At 45.7% G+C, this 24635-nt stretch overlaps 1 protein-coding gene across 11 annotated transcripts in view; it reads right to left on the bottom strand.

The window, feature by feature from the left end:
- Znf532 (zinc finger protein 532) overlaps positions 1-24635 on the bottom strand; it is a 105006-nt gene that overhangs the window by 69159 nt on the left and 11212 nt on the right. The window contains exon 3 of one of the 11 annotated variants that reach the window (XM_076912546.1): positions 4919-4987. The exons of the other annotated variants lie outside the window; for them this stretch is intronic. The gene's annotated coding sequence lies outside the window, so the exon portion shown is untranslated. The remainder of the gene's footprint in view (positions 1-4918; positions 4988-24635) is intronic. 11 annotated transcript variants of the gene reach the window in all.

Here is a 24635-nt window from a genome sequence, read left to right on the forward strand (position 1 = left end):
TTAGTCTACACTTTCCCTCATGGCTCCACAAACAAGCCCTGCCCTACCCATCCTTTAGGAACAGCAAAGAAAATACCTTCCACAGGAACAAAGGACCAAGCAAACCTTAGCCACGCCCCCAGAGGTCACCAATGCAGGCCCACTTGGCCTCTTGCCCCTTCTAAGGGGCTCTCCCCTCCTCCACTGGTGCTGCAGCCCACAGGGAAGTGCAGGCAAAGGCAGCCTCCAGTGCTTTTTTCAGCGGCTGGGTGACGCTCCAGGGACAGGAAGGGCACATCCTTCTATCCTCTTTATTAACCCATCCTGCCTTGGAATAAAGGGTGTTTCTAATCATTCCCTTTTCTGGACTCTAGCCCAGTCTTTTAACTGTTAACTCAAATGAGTCGCCAAGCAAGAACCCTCCCCAGACACTTCCTGCCTCTAGTCAAATGTCTGTCCCTTCATGCTTGGCCTTGCTGGTCAGTCCTCCAGTGAACCTTGCTCCTTCTCTATCACCAGACCAGCTGGCAGAGGGCTCCCAGCCTTACATGACAACTCAGGACCTGTCCCCTTGTCTCCTGTGTCCCTGTCATGCTGGCTTTATGGCTCAGCCTCAACACAGGTAAATCCACAACTTCCCGGCCCTTGGCAGTGCACTCTCCAGAAAACCCGGTGTCAGAGAATTTAGAAAAGGAGGAAATGACAAAATTCTTTAGTATCACAAACACAATAACGGAAACAGGCTTCTGTCGGAACCTAAACAACTGTATAGTATACAGTGTATACCCCACAAATTAAAAAAAGAAAATCAGGACTGAGTAGGAGCAGGCATGGTGGCACCCCTCAACCCCGCACTAGGGAGGCAAAGGCAAGTGGATCGCTGTGAGTTCAAGGCCAGCAGAGTTCCATCCAGAGCTATACAGAAAAACAAACAAACAAAACAAAAAGAAAGGAAAGAGAAGAGTCATAGGAAAGAGTGAGCAGGAGGGAAAACTAACCAGATCAAAGCAAATACCATGACTACAGTAGAGTGACCTAAGTCACTTGAAAATCCAAATCCTGGCTATGCACTATGAGGCTGAAAGAGCCCAGCATAGGTGCTGTCCTCTGGTTGGTGGAAAACCTAGTGAAACCTCAACGAGGTTGGAGTACAGCTGGCAGGACTACACAGCGGCACTCTTCTGCTGTCACTAACTGTACTGTCATTAATACGGGACACTTGAGGGAAACTGAATAAAGGATACAATGGAAACTCTACTGTTTTTACAACTTTTCTGTAAGTAAAAAGTATTTAAACATTAAATATTAAAAAACCAAAAATCCCAGCTTGCAAGGATCTGAAGCAGGACTGCAAATCCAAGGCCAGCCTGGGCTATAAAGCAAGACACTGTCTCAAGCAGGAAGCTCCAAGCTGTGTGATCTGGCTGCACTACACACTATAACCAGGTGCTAGCTGTAACTCGGTGGTCCTCCAACCTGTGCATACCTGTGTTCAGCAGACTTTACATCACTGTGACAAAGACAGGAAAGATCTACTCTGCACACGGTGTTTCAGCGCACGATCACGGACTCCATTCACTATGGGTCCTTAGTCATGGGTCCAAGAGGCTGCTTACCTGGTGGTGTCTAGGAACCAGAGAGGAGAGAGCCTGCACTGATGCACCCTTTGCCTTCCTCTTCTCATTGCACCTGATTCCCCAGCACAAGATGCTGCTGCCCACACTCAGGACAGAGTGAAAGTTCAAAGCTAACCTGGACCTCAGAACAAAACTATGTCCCTAAACAAGTAAATAAACAAACAGCAGAGGGGCTAAAAAAGATGGCTCAGAGGTTAAGAGTAAGGGGCTTTTACATGGCAGCTAAAAACCGTCAGGAACCCTAGTTTCCGAGGATCCAGCTTCTGAGTTCCACAGGCACCAGACACAGGCATGGTGCACAAATACACATGCAGACAATCAGCCATAAACATAAAGTAAAATGAAGCAACAGGGACAGTAGTGTACATTTAAAGGGGAGATGGACTGACGGTCCTTGATGGAATCTGTGATGTCAAACACATACAGCAAAAGACAAGCATAACTCAAACAATAAGGACCAAGAGTCAAGTATTCCAAAGAGGCTGTTCCTCTTTTCATCCATGCCACAACCACAGAAAGACCCAGGGCCACATTCTAGACTGTGATGGATGCCTGATCAGATAGCTATCTGGTTTTGAGCAAAAGAAGGAAGGAGGCTGCAGAGCCATCATCTTCATATGGGGAGATTGGAACTGAGGGCCAGGGGAGTCCACGGGAGCTTGGCACAGACCAGAGAGCGAGGCTGGAACAGACACAAAGGACCAGGCTGCCAAGCAAACCAGAGAAGTGAATAAAGACAGTGGGCACTGTAGAGCTCCAATCTCTGTGGCCCCTAAACCATGCTTAAATCATGCATTTACATAGCCATAGCCTTCAGAACACACAAACATCCCTCAAGCTGCAGTAGCAGGCACCCATGTGGTACGAAGGCATATGTGCAGGCAAAATACATTTTAAACGGTACTTAAAACCCCACCACCACCTCCCAAATACAAAAACCTCCACAGGGGACAGGAGACACAATAGCAGCTCGGACCACACTGAAGGACAAGGCAATGGTGAACTGCAGCCCACATAGGCAATAAGGAGCCATGAGTCCACAGGATGTAAATGACTGAAGAAGTAAAAGGAGAGATGTAAATGGGAACAAGACAGGTCGGAAGGTCGAAGACACAATGTGCAAGCCTGGCTGCTGACTTTCATTCAACTCCTTGATCCCGGGATGGAAGAGAGAGCTAACTCCGAAGCTGTTCTCTGTGGTCCTCAGACCTCCAGGCGTGCTCCTCCACCCCCTCCACCCCCAGTGCACATCATGCTCACAGACGACAATCGTTTCTTTAAAGTTAACTCATCTCCTGTGCAGAGTAACAAAACCTGTAAAACAAACCTAGGTTCCATACATAGGACACTAAAAAGTAAAAACAAAACAGCAGGCGTAGCGCCGCATGACTTTAATACTGCAATCAGAAGGCAGAGGCATCATTGCTGTGAGTTCAAGGCCAGCCTGGTCTACAAACCAAGTTCCAGGACAGCCAGGTCTACACAGTGAGACTCTGTCTCAAAGACAAAACAAAAAATTAACCAAAAAAAAAAAAAAAAAAAAAAAAAAAAAACATAAATAATGAAACCCATTTATGAAAAACTTTTAAACAACTTTCTTCCAAAGAGCCCAGTACAGAACTGGGATTGGAGGCGGAATTTACAGTGAAAATGTCTGTCAACATCACATTGCAAGGTGGCCAAGGTCAACATTAAACAGGACAAGTCATATTTGCAGTATGTCTTTTGGATATGATAATAGCACATTGTACTGGTTGGTTTTGTGTGTCAACTTGACACAAGCTGGAGTTATCACAGAGAAAGGAGCCTCCCTTGAGGAAATGCCGCCATGAGATCCAGCTGTAAGGGATTTTCTCAATTAGTGATCAAGAGTGAGAGGACCCATCATGGGTGGTGCCATCCCTAGGCTGGTAGTCTAGTGTTCTATAAGAAAGCAAGCTGAGCAAGCCAGGGGAAGCAAACTAGTAAGTAACATCCCTCCATGGCCTCTGCATCAGCTCCTGCTTCCTGACCTGCTTGAGTTTCTGTCCTGACTTTCTTTGGTGATGAACAGCAAAGTCAAAAGCCCAGAAACTTGAGATTGGATGGCTCCGGGAACACAAAGGACATAAGGTTAAAACAAAGGAATCCAGAGAAAGCATTAGATTTGGTTAACTCTTAAGCAATATGGACGCTATAAATACTTAGGACACAGAGCTTTAGGTAGAGGAAATAACTTGAAATAATGTTAATCATAACATTCTTTCCCGCCGGGCACGCCTTTAATCCCAGCACTTGGGAGGCAGAGGCAGGTGGATTTCTGAGTTCGACGCCAGCCTGGTCTACAGAGTGAGTTCCAGGACAGCCAGGGCTACACAGAGAAACCCTGTCTCGAAAAACAAAACAAAACAAAACAAAAAAAAGAGTTCACAGCAGCCTTGACTAAATAAATACACAGTGAGTTCAAGTCAGCTGGTACAACATGAGACCTTGCCTCAAAAAAATTAAAGGAAGCCAGGTTTGGTGGTACAGGACTTTAATCTCAGCATTCCAGAAACAAGGGGCAGGGTGAGCTCTGTGAGTTTGAGACTATGCAGGTCTATATAGCAAGTTCCAGGACAACCAGAGCTACACAGAAAGTCCCTGTCTTTAGGGGAGTGGGGATGGGGGGGGGCTGGAAAGATAGCTGTGGTTATGAATTCTGGCTGCTCTTTCAGGGGACCTAGGATTTCATTCCCAACACTCACATTTAAATAGTATGTGAGTGAATTTCACATAGCAGGTGCTATTGAAATATATTCTAAGTGCTGAAGAACATGGCAATAAAAATGGAGACAGGAGCAAGTAAGTCATGGATGAAGTCTGGCAGGAGGTCAGCAGCTGCTTCCACAGGATTGATTACAAGCTTCATGACGGACAGCCAGAGCTCAGGGAGGCTGCAGAGGAGAAGGATGGTAAGTCCTTGAACTCCCAGACAGAGACCCCAAGGCCTCAGAGTCAACAGAGGAAAAGAAACCATGGAATAAGTGACAGGGCTGAGAGCCAGGCTGGCTGGGAGTGAGCCGCCTGAGCAGCCCATTCCTCCATCCGAGCAGAGAGAAGACAGGAGGCCCTCCTCAGCTCACTGATGCCAAGGAGGTCTACAAGACAATCACCGGCCATTTCTCCACAAAAGCCAAAGCCACGGCAGGAAGCTTAAAAGTGTCCCAGATCCTAGAAAACATCTCTGGTGACAAGATAGTAGGTTCTTTGGGTAAGAGGACCCAGCTCCTGGGAAACCACAGAGAAGCCCCCTACCCCCATCCCCCAAGAACAGGCCCCACCTGAAGGTGTAGCTCCCAGCAGGTTTTCAGAGCCCAATCCCGAGGCTCTCAACAGGAGAGAGTGAGCATCTAGTGAGAATTAGAAAGAAATACATGAAAAACAAAAGGCAGGAAAAAGAAGAGGGCAGATTGTCCACAATATCCATCAATTCTGCACACACAACAGTACCCCTGGGGGGAAAGGAAACCTCGAAGGAACCTTTAGAAACAATTACTCATAACTGAATACAAAACAAAATGGAGGAGGGAGTTGTCTTCAGAGAAGCAAGGATCTCTCTCAAAGTAAAACAGACTAGTGGTTTGAATAAAATGTCCCCCATAAGCTCTGGCATTTGAGTACTTGAGTCCCTAGCTAGTGGCACTGTTTGAGAAGGTTTAGGAACTATGGCCTGGTTGGAAGAAATACATCACTTGGAGCAAGCTTTGAGAGTTTAAAGGACTCATCATTTTGAGTTCTTTCTCTCTGCTTCCTGTTTGTACTTTGAGACAAGTCCTTCACTCTCAGCTTCCAGCCCCAGCCTGCCTGCTAAAATGCATCCTCACTGTGATGGTGATAGACTCTTATCTTCTGAAGCTGTAAGCCCAAAATAAACCCTTCTTTCTATAAGCAGCCTTGGGCATGATGTTTTACCACAGCAATAGCAAAGTAAATAACAGACATAAAACAGACATAAAACCTAACAGTTAAATTCAGCTAACTTCACTTAGAGAATCCCAAAGTACACCACCAAAGGAGCCACCTGAAAAGTCACCATGGGGCCACCAGAGAAAAGGCTTCACACAGTCTTCATAGTGTGTCCCCTCAGTCATCTGGGTGTCTTAGCATCTGGGAGGCAGAAATGCAGTTAATGTCCAAGGTGGCCCAGTTTACACAGCAAGTTCCAGGCCAGGCAAGGGGCACTACAGAGTCAAATCTGTCTGGAAAAAAAAGATAGTATGGAAAGAAATTTTGGGGTTTTTTTGTTTGTTTGTTTGTTTGTTTGTTTTTTGTTTTTTGTTTTTTTTCGAGACAGGGTTTCTCTGTGTAGCCCTGGCTGTCCTGGAACTCACTCTGTAGACCAGGCTGGCCTCGAACTCAGAAATCCGCCTGTCTCTGCCTCCCAAGTGCTGGGATTAAAGGCGTGCGCCACCACCGCCCGGCGGAATTTTGTTAAAGAGAGAAAAAAGAAAGAAGAAAAGAAAAGAAAGGAAGGAAGACAGGCATGTAGGCCTCCTCAGTAGGTCAAGAACCCCAGCTAACTGAGCTTCTGAGCCTGCTTCTATGAAGAAGGCAGTTGGCAGTGGAGTGCAAGGTGTGGAAAACACACAGAAGCTGTCCTTGACTGGCTACAGGCTCCCTGGAAGGCTTGTTCTGCTCAGAGCCCACTGGTCTCAGGGGTCCTGCCAGTCCACTGCTCTGCTGATCCCTGTCAGTCCAGCCATGGAATCCAGGCATGCTTCTGAGCCCAAGGGCATCGGTGATTAGACACTGGCATGGACGGAGACCCTAGTCCCTGGGTGGACACCAGGCCCAGCCAAACAGAGCCTGATTTAAACCTTTTAAATATTTAGGCATACGGTATATACCTTTTAAATATTTAAATGTATGTTTTAAATATTTAATTACAGCGTTTAAATATTTAGCCATCTGGTCCCCATTTGTGCTCTTGCCCCAGGTGGTAAGAAGAGCAAGCTGGCAGGAAAACTATTGTTGTCTCTCACAATTCCTATGACTCTTACTTAATGCACCGGGGCAGGAGAGGTCTCTTATTAGGACACACATGGCCAGTAAGAGACAGCAGATGTGTGAGGATCTGGGTCCTTCTCCTCTTCAGTCCAGACTTATCACATGGACATCAAAATCAAGTTCAAACAGAAGTATACAAGCCAATAACAAAAGAGCAGCCGAAAAAAAATTCAAATTAACTACCATAATGAATGGAACATCTTATTTTTTTTTAAATATCCACAAGTGCACTATTCCTACCAAAAAGAGAGAAAGAAAGAAAAGAAAAATGTGTTGAAAACAATACCTAACAAGCTTAATTTCATATGTAAAACCCACTGCTCTTCTTAGTCCAAAACCGGTGTGGAGCTCTTGTTTTTTTCCAGGAGCTAATGTAAATCCAACCTGTGAATACTTCACCCCATAATCCTCTGAGCACCTGAGCCAGCGCTGCTCAGAGCTCTCACAGTGAAGTAATGCAAATTCTGCTGTTTATCAGACAAGGTTAAGTACCTGACACCTCAGAAATAGAGATTTTAGGTTGCAAAATCAAATTTCATCGATAGGTGGAAAAGATTATTAGACATATTTACCCTCTCAACCTCAAAGCATTTAAACCCATTAAACTGGGTAACAGTGAGGGTTTATTTTGTGTTAATAAAAGGGAGGAGGTGGGATGGGGGGAAAGCTGCAAAGATCTAAGTGTTTTTAGATTGTTTCCAACCTAGAAAAAACTGCTAGCTTAAAAATGATTTAATTCAGGCTCAGGATGGCTCTGCTGTTAACGCTGCAAATTTAAAGCTGGCATAATGAAATGTTAATAAGGATCTCCTTTTAGACCAAGCCCAAATCAAAGGGAAAATCCACCCTAGAGAAATTTTTGTGTATCTGCTCAAGCCCTAGGGGGAAAACAGAAAGGAAAGAGAAAGGCTTACAACCTAAGACTTGATCCCAGAACAAAGGCCAGTCTGCATCCTTTCATGGCTGCACCTGGCCAGCAGCCAGAGCACTGGGGTCTCTCCCCCCAACTTCTGCTTTTCATCACCATCATCTGACTCACGAGTCAGCTTGCCCACCTGTCCAGAGCCTGCGACAGACCCCGCCTCCTGCCAGACTGACGGTGACTTGTTCCAGGTCCTCTCAACTGACTAGGGTTTTGAATACTGCTCTAAAGCATGTGTTGCTGTTGTTCATTAAATACCTTTAAAAGAACTTTTAGATGGTTTATAGTGAAATCAGTGAGAAACAAAAGGAAGGCAGGGAAGCAGTGTGTAAAGCTATGTTCCTATACTGGATCAAATGGCATGGGTGGATATGGTTTAATACCACACCCTATTTCCTTCCCTATTTTTTCATTCCAGATTCAGCTGGTAGTCTGGCGGACTGGGTCCAGGAACACCCAAAGAGGCTGGGGAAAGGAGAAGGGAGAATGGTGGTCTGTTTACTTTAGTGTTTGTCAATGTGACAAAAAAGGTTACTGTTTGTAACTTGTATCATGATGTTGAACTATATTCTTACAAAGGGTTATATATGATGAATATTAAGTATATTTGACTACATTTTTTCAGTCCGGCTGGGGCTTTATCTCAGCAATCTAGCACTTGTCAACTTCCTGGTGGTTCTGGGTTCCAGCCTCAGCACTCCAAACATTTAAAAATAAACAAAAAAGGGGTGTGCCATGTAGATTGGCACACTCCTTTAGTACTCAGGAGGCAGAGTCCGGTGGCTTCTCTAAGTCTGAGGCCAGCCTGGTCTACATAATAAGTTCCAGGCAGCCAGAGCTACACAGTAAAATAAAATAAGATAAAAAAATAAACAGTAAACACCCAGGGCTACAGGCATAGCTCAATGACAGTTCATTTGCCTAACATGGGTTCCATCCACCACAGCACAAATGAGTAAAGAAAAGGACATATGCCTAGAGAGGCCTTGTTTTGCCACTATGGTGACAAACTTGCAAGTTAGCACAGAGAAGGCTGAGAGGCAGGTAGACTGAAAGTTCAACCCCAGTTATACTCCATGGTGAAATCCTATGCCAAAAAAAAGCAAAAGCAAAGCCCAGCACTGACCCGGGAAACAAGAGAGAGAGGACAAGTTGCACGGAATTAAAACTGAAGACTGTAAAGGGCTGGGATGTGGTGGGCCACCAATACCTTCTGTGACCGGCATGCTGTAGATAAGCCAAGGTAGGCAAGCCCTTATCAGTCAAACCACACAACCATTTACAGTGAGATACCCAACAGAAGCTACTGCAGATGGCCTCATGCCATCCCGACAGAGAGAGAAGGAAGGTTTAAGCAATATCCTTGACCTTTCCTGCACATGTCCTTTTCTGATCCTGGGTTTCATAATACCTAAAACACCACAAGCTCCCAGATTCAAGGGGTTATCAAAACCTTGGTATATATGTCTGTTTCTAAAATGCCTTAAGTAAGGAACACAGTTGAATTGGAAAAACAAAATAAAACAAACAAACAAACAAACAAACAAAAAAAAAAAAAAAAACCACAGCAAGTAGGCCTGCTCTGATCATTAAAAACTCCAAAAAATATCTGAAAACACAGGAGGCGTTAGCTTCCAGTGAGAAAGTAAGGGGAGAGCAACACTGCAACAGGAGTAGACAATGCCCATCTGCTTGGGGAGAACAGAGGACAGCACGCACACACCCAGCAAGCTATATCCTAACACCAAGAACCAGCCAGGGAATGGGCTGGAGTGGTAAGAACAGTGCACATAGTTCACTATTTAAACTCCTGACAGAGGAATTATCTCCATGCCCAATGGCAAGATGAAAATCACACATGTCAACTTCTGTGCTCGAGGGCTTGGCAGGAATGGTGGTGAACACCTGTAGTCCTAGCACTCAGGAAGTCACAAGGGCAAAGGCCAGCCAGGCCTACACAGTTGACCTGTCTCTAAAAAGAAAAGAAAAAGAATAACAATGAGACCATGGGGCAAAAAGGCAGGACAGTAGTGCACAAGGTAGACGCTGGGGACAGACACTGCAGACCGCTCTCTTCCTCCACGCTTGGGGTCTAAAAAGGTTCCTCTATCCCACTCCCAAAGACTCCAAACACAATCAATCCAACCAACATTTTCTTGGTGTTCCTAAAAGACCAGAATACTGAGGAATGACCCAAGAAATCTGTGGTTAGGTAAAGCAGGAGCCACTCTCCCATGGAATCCTAGTTCTCTGGCTTACGCCACCAACAGCCCAAGACAAACCTTTCAGAGATACACAAACTATCAAGGGAACCACCTCACAGCAATATGGTTCTAGCAAGTTGGTCTTCAAGCAATATCAATATACTAAGTAATGAGCACTTGGGCCCAAAACTGGATGCAGGTCCCCAATTACCTTATTTCTAAAACTAATCATTAACCTAATAATAGAGAAATAGTTACTGGTGCCTAAAGCAGGTCATAGATTCTTCTAATTAGTCTTTTCCACCTCTGAAGTACAAATCAGAAAGTCCTGGGTTGATAACCGGGATGACTTGCAGTTTTCTGACAAGCCCACTGCTTCCAACGATGCGTACCGGCACTACAGAAACCACAAGCCACATGTCAGTCATCTCATCTGCTTGTGGCAGGACCCAAATCCCTCATCCTCACTCCACTGCGGCTTGGGAAGTCCTGCACAGATCCCACCGCCTCACCCATGGGCACAGCTGTTCTGTGGCCACTCTCATGTCAGTTCCCATACAGAGAACCATGGTTCTCCTAACTCAGCCTCCTCAGTGCTGAATTCCAGTTACTTTCACATTCTCTTTTCCATTTCAACAAGATGTCACAGGCTCAGTCTGTACGTCAGCATGCTTCCACCACACCATGCATGCTCTTTCATGCCCGCACAAAAGCTGCAGTTATCCAAAAAGCACTTTTCAATTATCCAAAAGCGCTTTTCAAAGTGATGCTGAGACTTTTCAAAAGGACATTAATGCTAATACAAGGAACCCAAGAAGCCTTTCCTGGGACTTCTTTCACAAATAAGAATGTGGCCAAAAAAAAAAAAAAAAAAAAGCCAACCTTAGGCAAACAGTGCTGAGTTTCACACATTGGCTTTAAAATCCAGGTTCATATTTTTAACTCACATGATAAAATGAAAGATTAGAAAAATGAACACATTAAAATGAATTTGCTCACCCTTAAATCAAGACCTTTAAGGCTAAGACAGTAAGTAGCTAATGGCAGGATGTTTGCCTACCATGCATGAGCCCTGGGTTTACAGTCCAACACCATACCAAACAAACAAACAAAAAATCCTATCATGTGTGCTTACCATGTCTCAAGAAACACCATGAGGAAAGCCATCCCAAGGGACAGGTCAATCTGTAATTCAGTGAAGAGGGCCTGTGGGAAGGAGAGCCTGACATTTCTGCACTTTCTCTCTCCTCACGAATCTTAGCCAGAGGGAAATGTCCTAAAGTAAATAATGAACTCCTTCCAAGTCAAGAAAAGCTTGACGGGAAAATTCATGTCAGCAGCAGAAAAAGGGAGGGGCGGGAATGGCAGCTAGCTTTCTAAGATACCTGTGTCCAAACGGATGCCAGCACAGTAGCCCTAAGTTAAAGGAAAATCCTTAAGACAATTGCAAAAACAGACCATGAAGCCCAGGCTAGCTAGCCTCAAATTCCCAGAGATAGGCCTGCCTCAGCCTCCTGATTGCTGAGATTAAAGTTATGCACCACCATGCCCAGCTTGAAACATCTTTTTAACCTTGGTTGTAAAACATGATTCATTTTATCTGGTGATTTTTCAAAGGTCATAAACACAGGAGTTCTAGGTCCCTTTTAAAGGAAAAGGGTGGAGCCTCCTGTAACTGGAAAAGGAGGAAGAGAAAGGACAAGTTGGAGAGGGACAGGGGCTCACGGGGCAGTGACGGAAGGTATTAAGAGATGGCTCAGTGGGTAAGACCACTTGCTATACAAGCATTCGGACCCAAGTTCAAATCCTCAAGGCTCCTGGAAAAAGCTACCTGTGGTCACTGTCATGCCTGTAACTCTGGTGCTACGGGAGGCAGAGACAGATGTGGCTTACAGTTGCTGATTCCATTACAGATGGTTGTGAGCCACCTGTGGTTTCTGGGAATTGAACTCAGGACCTCTAAAGAACAGTCAGCACTCTTAATCGATGAGCCATCTCTCCAGCACCCCCCTACCTTGTATCTTAAATTTTTCAAAATCAGAACTGGAGACTTAGAGACCTGCTGACAGACCTCAGCTCCATATGAAAATCAAAACCAAACAACTGGAGGACACTAAAGAGTTAAGAGTTAACCACCCTCTCTGCAAAAAGAGGGGAACAGGGCTTCATGGTGGCTCAGTGGGCGAAAGCTCTTGCCATGGAGCATGATGACTTCAGTTCAATCCCTAAGACCCCTTTGGTGCAAGAAAACTGACTCCTAAAAATTGTCCTGCGACCTCCATACACATGCAGTCTGGCACGGGTGGACCTACACACATATACAAATAATAGATAGTATAACTTTAAAACAAACTTCTAAAGAGCCAGGAACAAACTGGGTTCATAAACAGAGTAACTGCCCTTAGCAGAAGAATGGCAAATGCATGGGTGCTGGAGTTAAGTAGGCACAGATACCTGATTTAGGTAGCAGTCTGCCTTTCTTACACTCCTGCTTCACTTCTAGAACAATCTGCTTTAAGGAAAAGGTGCATGTCAACATAACCGCTGAGGCTGTATCTACATGGACAGGCTAGGCTGGGGTCCATGCACTGAAGCAGGGGAAGAAAACTCTCAGTGCAAATGTTACTTTCACACAATTTTAAGAATCAGAAACTATGTAGCAGTGAGCCTAGAGTTCACTGAAGACTCTTCCACGTGGAGTATCTTGATTTAATTTTGCCTTTGATTTTTGTAGCCTCTCAAAGGTACAGACAAGCTTTTCCTAATGAGCCATCCTGTGACTTCACCCTGACTCTGCTTACAGAAAATATTTCTGTGGAGGCTATGTGCTATTAGTCAGTTGAGTTGATTTCTTTTAAAATATTACATTTTCAACACTTATATCAGAGCATAATCCTGAAAACTCCTATACAGAAAGACACAAAGTCCCATTCTTCCTATTGTCTGAAAGCAGAATGGCAGAGCAGTCGGAGGCAATTAAAAGCCAAGCACTGACCCAACCAGAGGCTTTGAAGGCCTTCTGAGCCAGCTTCAAAGAAAGCTATTTGCATATTATTTCTACTTCCCACCAGCCCCAGGGGAACCCAAGAATAAAGCTTCATGGAGCATGGAGCCTGTCACTTCCTCAGGAAGTGGCACAACCACAGCCGCTCCCCCAGACTAGTCTAACATGGAGCCAAGAGGCCTGGTAACCAGAGCTGCAATCCTGACCAGGCCTGCCCAAGCTGACAGCTGCAGGAGGTTGGCATGGCTGGCCCTGAGTCACAGCCCAGGTGAAAGATGGCAGGTCCTACACACTGCGGTTTCCCTTCCCTTCGGACCACACCCAAAGCACATGAGTGGCAGGGTCAGCACCTTGCTGGCATCTTTTCTTTTTCTGCTCCATTCCGAAATAGAACTGTGCTGACTTGCTGTGAGACAAAGGTTCTTGAACAGGCAACATCTACTCACTGAAGAAACAGTATCCAAAAATACCTAGCCAGTGTTTTCCTGTAGAAAACAGTGAATTTAAAGGGCAAGATTACCCTCAGGTTCACACTTCACAGGGAATAGCAAGAAAATTCAAATGCAGAATGAAGGGTTTACAGCTTGGGAGGATGGGTGTGTGTTGGAGACAGCTCAGCAGTTGAATGCTTTTGCTGATCTTCCTGAAGAAGGGAGAGGTAATGGCATTTACAGCTGGGCCTGAAATCCAGCCACCAGAAGGTATAGAATCACAAGTTTGAGACCACCCTGGGCTGCTGAGTGAGTTCAAGGCCAACCTATACAACTTGATGAAACTCCTGTCTCAAAAATTAAAAAGGGAGAGGGAGGGAGGGAGGGAGGGAAGGAGGGAAGGAAAGAGAGAGAGAGACTATGCTCTGGAAATACAGATAAGTGGCAAAGCCTTTTTCTTATGATCCTACAACACACAGCCCTTGGTTTAATCCCCAGCAGGTGGGGTTACTTGGGAGTTACAGGACAATACATATTAATATTAAACTACAACATAGAAGCAGAGTAGAATTCCTGGGTTCCTCACTAGCACACTGTGGAATAGGATATGTAGCCCAGCTATAGGTACCAGTAACTGTGCTCTCCCAAGACCCTTCATCCTGCCTCCATGAACTACCTACCTTACCTGAAAGACCAAATCTGCACTTACCAGGCATAAGACTAGTAAAAAGTACACAGGGCAGGACTTGCCCAGACGCAGAGTTCATTAGCTAATTAAAGAAAATCCTCAGGTAAGGAGATTACAACAGGTCAGTTTCTCTCCTGGCAGCTTCTAGAACCAATAAATTCTTAAAATCTGGGAATGAAGGGGGAAAAAACAATCTTCTTTTCTTAGTTACACCCAAAGAAAACCGGGCAGCAAGAACCCTAACTAATACATCAGGATGACAAGCCACTGGCCGTGTGGTACAAGGGCAGTGTTTAAAAAAAAAAAAAAAAAATCAAGCCAAAGAACATCTATATAGAAATATTTGAAGGGCAGAGTTACTTGTAACATAGAAAAAAAACCTTAAAATTATGCAAATTTTTATCAGTAAAACAAGAAGAAAAAATAAAAACATAAGAAGCTATGGTAAAATACAAGTAACATTGACTTTTTTTTTTTCCTTATCTCTTTCCTTGCTTTGGTTCTTTTCAAGATAGGCTCTCACTATGCAGCTCTGGATGTCCTGGAATTCACTATGTAGACCAGGCAGGTGGGCCTGCCTCTGCCTCCCAAGTGCTGTCATTAAGGGGGAAGCCACCACACCCAGCAACCTTTAGTATCTTAACCACTTTATTTCAAAGGTGTCGAGGATTGAACCAGTCACATGCTCTAAGGCTGAGCTTCATCTTAACCACTTTTTGTTTTGTTTTTTTGAAACATGATTTAACTATGTAGCTCTGGCTAGCCTGGTACTCTCTCTATGTAAACCAGGATGACCTCAAACTCAAAAGACTGGCCTGTCTCGGCTGGGATTAAAGGCATGCAGCTCCACACCCAGCCCCAGCTGAACCATTTTAAGCATATAGGTCTAAGTACTAAATTTCTTCACATTCCTTATAAAACAAAAAAAAAATCATCCAGCTGTGGTGGCTCTCGGATGCTCAGGCAGAAGAACTGCTGTGAGTTCAAGACCCAGATTCAAAACAAAACAGAAAGCTCATTCATATAAAAAGTAATTTTATTCCAAATTCTCTCACTACATAAAAGGAAGCAGATGGGACTTTCAATTTCCTATAGTCACAGCCTTCTGCTGAAGCACTAGCACGGGTTCTGTCTCCACTGATCGAGCACATTCTCTGTGTTTCTCCAGGAGTTTGAGAACACTGAAAGGATCTAGGCTAGACCTGTTTCCATGAACAAAATAGTAAATTTCATTAAGGATGCGTGTACATGGGTACACACGTGCTCTGTATGTGCGTGTGGGAGTTCGTGTGCGATGGCATTCGTGTGAGAGGCTTGTGTCTTCTTCAATCAATCAATTGCTCTCCACCTGGCCAGCCTCTCACTGAACCTGGAGCTCATTAATTCAATGAGGCTGGGGGGGGGGGGGAGGGTGCACCCCAGGAATCCTCCCTGACTGCCTCCCAACACCTGGACTATTGCAGGCATGCACCACAGTGCCGGGATTTTCAGTTTTTAATGTAGATGATGGGGATCCAAGCTCAGGTTCTTATGCTCATCAGCTGAGCCATCTCTTAACCTTGAACCTTCAGCCATCTTTCTGCCTCAGCTCCCAAGTACTTACTAGTAACCAGTTCCGTCCAGACTCTCCTCAAGGGGGTTATTCAAGTGGCTCCACACTGAAAGTAATAGAATCTTCCCTATGTATCTTCATACTTAGATATGAACTACCTTTGAATTAATAAAACCTTTTTTAATTCTTTTATGGTTTTTTGAGACAGGGTTTCCCTGTGTAATAATCTTGGTAATCCTCCACTCGATTTGTACACCAGGCTGGCCTTGAACTCAAGAGATCAGCCTGTCTCTGCCTCCCAAGAGCCACCATGCCTAGCTTCAAATAAAGCCTATTTGGTGAATTCCAACATTTCATAACTAAGGAAAAAATAGCCAACAGCAGCACACCCCTGGTCAGGAGGAAGGACAGCCCTGATCAGGAGAAGGCACACCCAGACTCCAGGTGAATTCCCCTAGTGTCTATAAATGTCATGCTTTTTAGTGGCTTCTCCACAATTCTACTTTGAGGTAAAATATAGATTTCCTAAATTAGAAGTGATATTTTGAGTACAGAAATGACAGCTTCAAAGTAACCCTTTCCCTTATCACCTGGGCAGACAAGACCTTCCAAATTTCTGCATCTAAGTCCCAAGTCCAGCCAGGAAGCCTCTGCTCCTCAGATCTGCATCTAAGTCCCAAGTCCTGCCTGGAAGCCTCTGCTCCTCAGATCTGCATCTAAGTCCCAAGTCCAGCCAGGAAGCCTCTGCTCCTCAGATCTGCATCTAAGTCCCAAGTCCTGCCTGGAAGCCTCTGCTCCTCAACATTTTTGCGATTTCCAACATTAAAAAATATGAATGGTGAGGCCAGTGAGACAGATCAGCAGGTAAAGGCATCACCAACCTGGGTTCAGGAACCACACAAGAAGGCCCAATGTCCACAAATTGTCCTTTGGTCTGCACATTCACACAGTAGCACATGTACATAAAATAAAGACATGAAAATGTAATTTAAGGGCTGGAGAGATGGCTCAGCAGTTAAGAGCACTGACTGATCTTCCAGAGGTCCTGAGTTCATTTCCCAGCAACCACAGGGTGGTTCACAACCATCTGCAATCAGCAGCAGGACTGCCTCAAGCTCAAGGCCACCCTGGGGCAATAGTCTCAAAGAAAAGAGACCAGAAAGGGGGAAGAGAAGGAAAAGGAGAGAGCAAAGAACAGGAGGGGATGGGAGCACAGGGCAGAGAGGGGATGGGAACACAGGGGAGAGGGGGGATGGGAGCACAGGGCAGAGAGGGGATGGGAGCACAGGGCAGAGAAGGGATGGGAGCATGGGGAGAGAGGGGATGGGAGAACAGGGGAGAGGGGGTGGGAGCACAAGGGAGAGAGGGGATGGGAAAATGAGAAAAGGGGAGGACAGGAACTGTAGATTTCTCTGGAGAGTTATCGTTCACAAAAGATCAGACCTGCTGGCTTCTCTCAACAGAGGTTTTCTTGATGGAATTTTTACCACTCAAGCTTTTAACAGGGATTCTGAGATGGCTCAGTGGATAGAATGCTTGCTATACAACCCTAAAAGACCTGAGTTCAATTCCCACAACCCACATAAAGGTGCCAGGAGCAAACTGACTTCCCAGAGTTGTCTTCAGACCTTGACACAAACACCACGGTATATACATACAAGCACACAGGCACCCACGCACAAACCATACATGCATATATGCGTACACAAACATACATGCACACACACACACATGCACAAATAAGTTTTTAACAATTATTTGAACTACTGTTCTCACTGCAGGATTTGAAGTTGGTGGTTTTCTACTGAGATCATCTGTCCGTCGACATTCTGGATGTCCTCACATAGGAGAGAAAAGCATGCTCCTGGCTCCTAGTGGTAGAAATCGACCAACAGAAGTTGGCCAGACACGTATGCTGCTAAACATCCAACCATGTACATGCACAGAGCAGCTCCTCACAACAGGGATTGTCAATAGTGCTGTCAGCAATGCTGAGGCTAAGAAATCTCACTACACACAGACAGCCACCCCTCCCAGGTATCACAGGTTGCCACAGACAGCCACACTTCCCAGGTATCACAGGTTGCCACAGACAGCCATACTTCCCAGGTATCGCAGGTTGCCTCCCATCAACACCAAAACCTAAGCTCTTGATAAACTTGCTTCCTGAAGTCATCCACACCACAACCTCTGCTAGCACAGATGAATGGCAAGCCACTGCTCCAGCCCCATTCTGTCCCGTACCTCTCTCTTTCCAAGAGGGAGTAATGGACAAATGACCACCCAGAAAGTTACAAAATGGTTCTCATCATCCAAACCAGCTCCAGTGCTTAACTAAGAGGCAATATCACCAAAGCACTAAAACCATTATTTTTTATTACAAAATACAATGCTTTCATCTGTAAGTACTACTGAGAGCATCCCAATCCCAACATGTGCCGCCCACTTCCTGAAATAAACCAAAAACAGACATGGAGGTAGGCAGAGAGAAGGATTATTTACAGCACCTCATCAGCTGCTGATACACGGAAGGGGAGACAGATAAAACCCTCCAGTATTAATCAGAAGCAAGTCATCTCTTCCTTAACTCCATCACAGACGGACACCAGCTTAGAACAATCAATGTTCATGCTACCATATGCCACTGGTTACTCAAACTCTCCACTCAACAGAGAAAGAACAAGATCTAGCATCAGGGGAATTAGCAGAGGGGCTAGAGATGGCTCAGTGGTTAAGAGCACTGGCTGCTCTTAGAGGACTCAGGTTCAATTCCCAGCAACTACCTGACAACTCCAGTTCTGATGCCTATTTCTGGCCACTATAGACACTGCAAGCATGTGATGTACATGCAGACTAAACACACCAATGCACATAAAAACAAATACTTTTTAATGTAGGAGAATGTTTGGTTAAACACACAGCCTCCCTCCTCCCCACCCCAAACCTCTCTGCGAGTGAGTCCTCTGATCCTATGATTGTCCCACCATAGCACCCAGGGCAGGAAGTAAGCCCTCCCGGTTCCTGGGCTTAAGCAAGTTGCGGATCCCAGAAGTAAGGGCTAAACAACAATTCTCTCTGGGAGTTGCTTATAGAGAGCAAGGGCAAATTCTAGAGTTAGACTGAGATGGAAGTGCTACCCGCCCATTTTTCTAACAACTTCATGTTTTCCCCTCCAGGCACACCTGGACCTCAGGAACAAACAAGTGACCACAATTTCAAATACTAAAGCATAAAGGGGCTGAGCATAGGAGCTGAAGAGATGGCTCAGTGGTTAAGAGTACAGAGAGCCCAAGTTCAATTCCTGTACCATGTCAGATAGCTCACAACCACCTAAAACTCCAGCTTCAGGGATCCAATGCCTCTGGCCTATAAGAGCACCTGCATTCTGGTGCACAGACAAATGCACATAATTAAAAACAATAAAAACAAATCTTAAAAAGATAAATTTAGGGCTGGAGAGATAGCTCAGTTCTTAAGAGCACTGACTGCTCTTCCAGAGGTCCTGAGATCAATTCTCAGTACCCACATGGTGGCTCACAACCATCTGTAAAGGGATCTGATGCCCTCTTCTAGTGTGTCTGAAAACAGCTACAGGGTACTCCTATACATAAAATAAGTAAATCTTTAAAAAAAAAAGAAAAGATAAATTTAGTAATAAAAAGTAAGGGTCTTGCAGTGTAACTCAACCTTTTTTTCTCAAAGGATTTATTAGCCTACAGGTCAATGCTATAGAAATGATTATTTAAAACTCCATGTGACAACACTGGAGACAATAATATTCTCCTTTAATCCAGCACTCAAAGTGGAAGTAGACAGATATTTTTCAGTTCAAAACCAGTCAGGTCTACACGGAGTTTCTGTATACCAGGATACATAGTAAGAGTCTATCAATAAAATAAAACATACATAGCCAGGGATACATAGTAAGAGTCTATCAACAAAATAAACCTGTCACTTGACTGGCTCTCTTAAGGACCGCCAGGAGCAGGACATCTGTGCTGTAAGCCTCAGGGGTGTGTGGTAAAGGAGGGCTGATGGGTGAGAGAAGCTAACAGTGGAGCAGAGTGTTGGATCACAGTGCAGAAGGCCAAACCCAGGGCCGGGCACAGGGTTTGCAGGTACTCTCCCACTGAGCTACACCCTAGTTTTGTCACACCATCCTTTAAGTTTCACTTCTGAAGTCAGACACAGTGGTGCATGCTCATGATCGAAGCACGTGAGATGCTGAGGCAGGAGAATCACTGTAAGTTCAAGGCTGGCCTGAGCTACACCGCAAGACCCTGTCTCAAGGAAAAACAAAATCTGCAATGTAAAACAGAGATACGAATATCAACTCTGAAGAGTTATTATATATGTTTGGAGGTACAGGAGTTAAATCTAGGAGGAGCGGGATTGAATATCATCAAAGTATAATGTATGAAATTCTCAAAAATTAGTAAAATTTATTTTCATTTAAAAAAGAGTTATTGTGAGGGTTAACTAAAAAAGTGAGTGGGTTTCAGAGAGATAGCTCAGCAGATAAGAGCACTGGCTGCTCTTGCCGAAGCCTCAGGCTCAGTTCCCAGCACTGACATGGTGACTCACCACCACATGTAACTCTAGCTCCAAAGAATCTGAGTCTCTCTTAGGCCTCTGTCTGCAGACCCACCATGCACTTGCTTGCAGGCAAACAGCCAGACTCATAAAATCTAAATCTAAACAACAGCAACAAAAGAAACCAAGTAAGCACTCACTACAGTACCTAGAACACAGTCCTTTCTAAATATGAGTTACTGCAATATCAAAGCAAGTTCAGTGGCCAGGCTCGGGGACCCAAAACTAGGCAGAGTATCAGGAGTTCAAGGCTAGCCAGAACCACGGAGTAATGTCCTCACAGGAAAACAAAGAAATAAAAACAAAAGGTCAGTGTTGGGATTCTGAGAGTCCTCGAACAAACTAAGCCACATTGGTGGCATTCCCCACAGACAAGGCAGATACCACCAGAATTCCCAGCAATCCACAGGGTGACAAAGATTGTCCTTAAGCCCCCTAAACAAAGAGACACTTTGGCAAAGTCCTCTAAGAAGTGAAACAGAGGAAGATTTTTCCTACCCTTAATGACCTGAAACTGGAGCACAGTAACCGAAGACATTACAGTTCAATTTGAAACTCAGCTGGAGCCAAGGATATCCTAACCCGGGATTAGAGGTGCATGCTTAATTGTCTCTATAAAACCAGGACAGTCCAATCACTATCATGTCAAGTACCTGACTTACTAGACACTGTCAGTGCCTAAGGGGACGCCAAGCATACACATACAAGTGACTATATGAGAATGTCTGCAGGTGTGGGGTTGATCCCAGCACATGAGAGGCAGAGGCAGATGAGTCTCTGAGTTCAAGGCTAGTCTACAAAGTGCGTTCCAGGACAGCCAGAAGAAACCCTGTCCCAAAAACCAAAAATAGGGTAAGGGGCCCTTATGTCTGTGCAAGACCCTAAACATAGGTTTAAAGATTTTCTCCAGGGCCGGGCGGTGGTGGCGCACGCCTTTAATCCCAGCACTTGGGAGGCAGAGGCAGGTGGATTTCTGAGTTCGAGGCCAGCCTGGTCTACAGGACAGCCAGGGCTACACAGAGAAACCCTGTCTCCAACCCCCCCCCCCCCAAAAAAAAAAAAAAAAGATTTTCTCCAGGGAGTCACACAAATTCCCTACCTCCCACATCACAAGGCAAGGCACTACTTGCATGAGTCATGCATTTTGCATCTGTGGACCGAATGTCACAAGTTAACACTTCTTACCCAGTGTTATCATCATCATCATCATCATCATCATCATCATCATCATCATCATCGTTATTAACTTACTGTGTATTGGAGGGCACATATGAAGCCAGGAGAACAGCCTGTGGACATCAGTCCTGTCCACCATTTGTGTCCCAGGGAAAATTTAATTTAATAGTCTGGTGACAAGTGCCTTTACCCTCTGGGCCATTTCACCTGCCCTATTGGACTTCTGAGTTGAGGAAGAGGTAACGGAGTCTTTTGGGTGGGATTTCTATTGTTGTGGTTTTTGGTTTTGTTTGGGACAGCCTCACACTCTAGCCCTGCACGGCATGGATGGCCTGGAGCTCTCCTCTCCATAGTCCAAGCTGGCCTTGAACTCCTGACTTCTCCCTCACCCTTTAGACTGCTGTGGTTACAGGCATTGAGCCATCACACCCAGCTTAATATAGACTCTCGTTCCAAGGGAAAGAGCTCAGGCACCTCAGCTCCTGAACTAAGGTCAGAAGTTGAGCTAGGATCAGAACAGCCCGTCTGGTGCCAACACACTCTCACCCGTGAGACTGCTGAGCCTCACTTCCCTAAGCTTGCAACAGGAAGACACCCACACTTCGGAGCTGTGGGGAGCTGTTGCCTAACAACTCAGAAACCAAGTGTCCCCAACTGGTTTTCTTAGCTGCATCTTCCCAGCATGCCGACGTCGCCTCAGGCAGGTCTCACCACTGCTTAGCAAGCCCTTCCTCTCAGGCAGCCAGCCATGGGCAGTGACTGGTGCAGGCACTGTCTGCTGGAAGGCACACTGCATCTCCATCACTTCTTTCTGGATCACCCTTCCTGCTGTCAAGCTGCACCCCTACCGTCTCCACCACCCACACTCATCTTCTTCAGTGCCCTCTCTTCCTTTTGCGTCCCTCATTTTAGAACCCAGAAGAGCAATTCAAAATTTAATTTTCAGAAAACTTTAAAAAAATGCAATTTTGTCATAGAAAAGCTTTTGGGGTTCTGTTTGTTTGTTTGTTTGTTTTGAGACAGTCTTACTATGTAGCCTTGGCTGGCTTGGAGCTGTGTCGTTGTCATGTGACCTCTAGGGCACACAAACAGCAAATTAATCATGTCTTTCAGTATTTTCCCTAAAACCCCCTACAAGAAACAGTTACCGCTCCCTGTCCACATGGCCCACTTCTGCCGCACACACCGATGTCCTCTGTCACTATGCACTCGGAGGCTGCAGGTCCTTCGTAAGAGCCTCACTCACACACGTGTTCAGTTCCTGGCACCAGAGCCTCTCCTATTAGCTTGGCCCAGTCCCTACCGTCTTGCACTCTGTTGTAACCATCTTCTGCATACCCACATTCTTGCCGGCTTCCCCGCACAGCGACCTTCTCTCTGCTGGGCCCTCTGATGCCCTCTGTGGGCTGACTTCTGGTCTTTGGTTCCGAGCTCACCCTGATTCTTGGCAAACGCCAAGCCAAGCTTAATTTGCTCCAGCTACATTCTGAACTCGTCTGCAGCTCCTGACACGCACAATTCCTCTCCTTTCTCCAGGGCTGCTCAGCCTGCTCCCATTCCACCACACCACAGTCCAGCCCCACTGCAGCCATCTGCAACCCCACTTCCCATCAGCCTGAGAGACTCCCACAGTGCAAAGAGCAAGGTTATGAGCTAAACTGAAAGACAACAGGTTCAGCCAACAAACTAGTAACTCACTGTTGATGTCCCAGGTTCATATTTTATAGAGCAGTGGCCAAGTCTCCAACGTGATATAAACTATGACTTTTGTGTTAAGGCAGGCTTTTGTAGAGATGGGGTAAACTACCTCATTTGACACAACTCTACTACTATCTCGGAGTAGATCAGTGTAGCACTGCAAGAAATCCACCAGTCCAGTCTCTCATAGCTCACTCAGTACATCAGCCCAATTTCCTGGCTGCCTAGGACTCCATTGTGACCTTCCCAGGAGTGCTGGCCCACATCATGCCCTGCTGGTAGTCTTTTACCATGTGCTAGAAGAGGACTATCAGCCATCTTCTAAAGATAACTCACTCTTACAAGTCTCACTAGATCCCAAATCAGAGTCTACTAAACTGGGAGGCACTGCCCATGTGCTGACCTGACAGCCCTTCTGACATCTGCTGCCTTATGAGAGACTACAGGTGCTAAAGGGTTAAGGGGGAGCTGAGAGTGGTGGCTCACAGCTATAACTTCAGCATGCAGGAGGATGAGACAGTCACAAGGACACAAGAACAGAAGAGGCTGAGGTGTAGCTCTGTTCCTGTAGGGATCGCCAGGAAAGCACAAGGCCTGGGTCCAGTCAACCAGTTCCGACACCATAACAAGATCCTCATGATGTGTGTATCAATTAAAGTGAGAAGTGACCGTAGATGACTAGACAGGCACTCAGCCCTCGGTGACAGGCGCAGAACAGCACAAGCAAGGAGCTGCTACATATAAACACAGGAGGAAGCAAAGCATGCTGGGGAGGTGTAGGACCATGATAGGATGGCTGGTTTTGGTCAAAGCGCTGGCTGGAAAGCCCAGAGACCCAACAGGTGTCCATTGCCTGTAAGGAACTGGCATCTATTCCACTGTGCTCCCAGAATCCAGGCTCCTAAGACATGGCGTGGAACTCCATTGACCTGCACTGTTCAGTCATGTTCAGGGCAATGCAGCCCCACCCAAAGAGCACAGGTAGAGGGTGTGACTACAGGCCTCAAGCCCTAGAGAGATTTACATACTAATGAGATGCCTAATGGCCAGAGGGCGGAGCCAATTAAGCATTCTTCCCCAGCCCCTTTCCCCTCTCTCCCTCCCTATTTAACTCAGGTTGCCCTGAGTTTCACAGGAGTGCACATCCAGATCCATCTACATCCGTGATGAAAACAAAGCCTGTAAAACTCATGGACTTTTTCCTGTCATTGGGCCTGCGCTGTAAGGAACCATGGAGAAGGCCTTTAATGAGCTGCTACAACCACAGCCACCCAGCCTAACTTCCCACCTAGAGGAACTTTCTACATTCCCACAGCCTAGAGGAACTCTGAGTTCCCAGCCACCCTACCACAGGGAGGAGGCAGGGATGTTCTGTTTATGACAATTTGACCCTGGTTAAAATCTACCATCCATCACTTAGAAATGGTACATGAAATCTTTCTTGTTTGGGTTTTTTTCTAAGACAGTCTCATTGTATACTCTGGCTGTCCTAGAATTTACTGAGTAGACCAGGCTGGTCTCAGATTCACAGAAATCCACCTGCCTAAAAAGTCCGGGGATTAAGGGAATGTGCCATCACAGCCGGCAGGAATGGTCACTGAGCATGCAAGTACACCTTCCAGGATACTAGTCTAAGGCATGAAGCACACACCTAGTAAGCTACAACAAGCAGTGCTTTCTTTCCTAGAGCTCACAGAGACATAGCTGTGCAAACCCTGCGGCC

This window comes from Arvicanthis niloticus, chromosome 14, assembly GCF_011762505.2.
Source record: "Arvicanthis niloticus isolate mArvNil1 chromosome 14, mArvNil1.pat.X, whole genome shotgun sequence".
NCBI lineage: Eukaryota > Metazoa > Chordata > Mammalia > Rodentia > Muridae > Arvicanthis > Arvicanthis niloticus.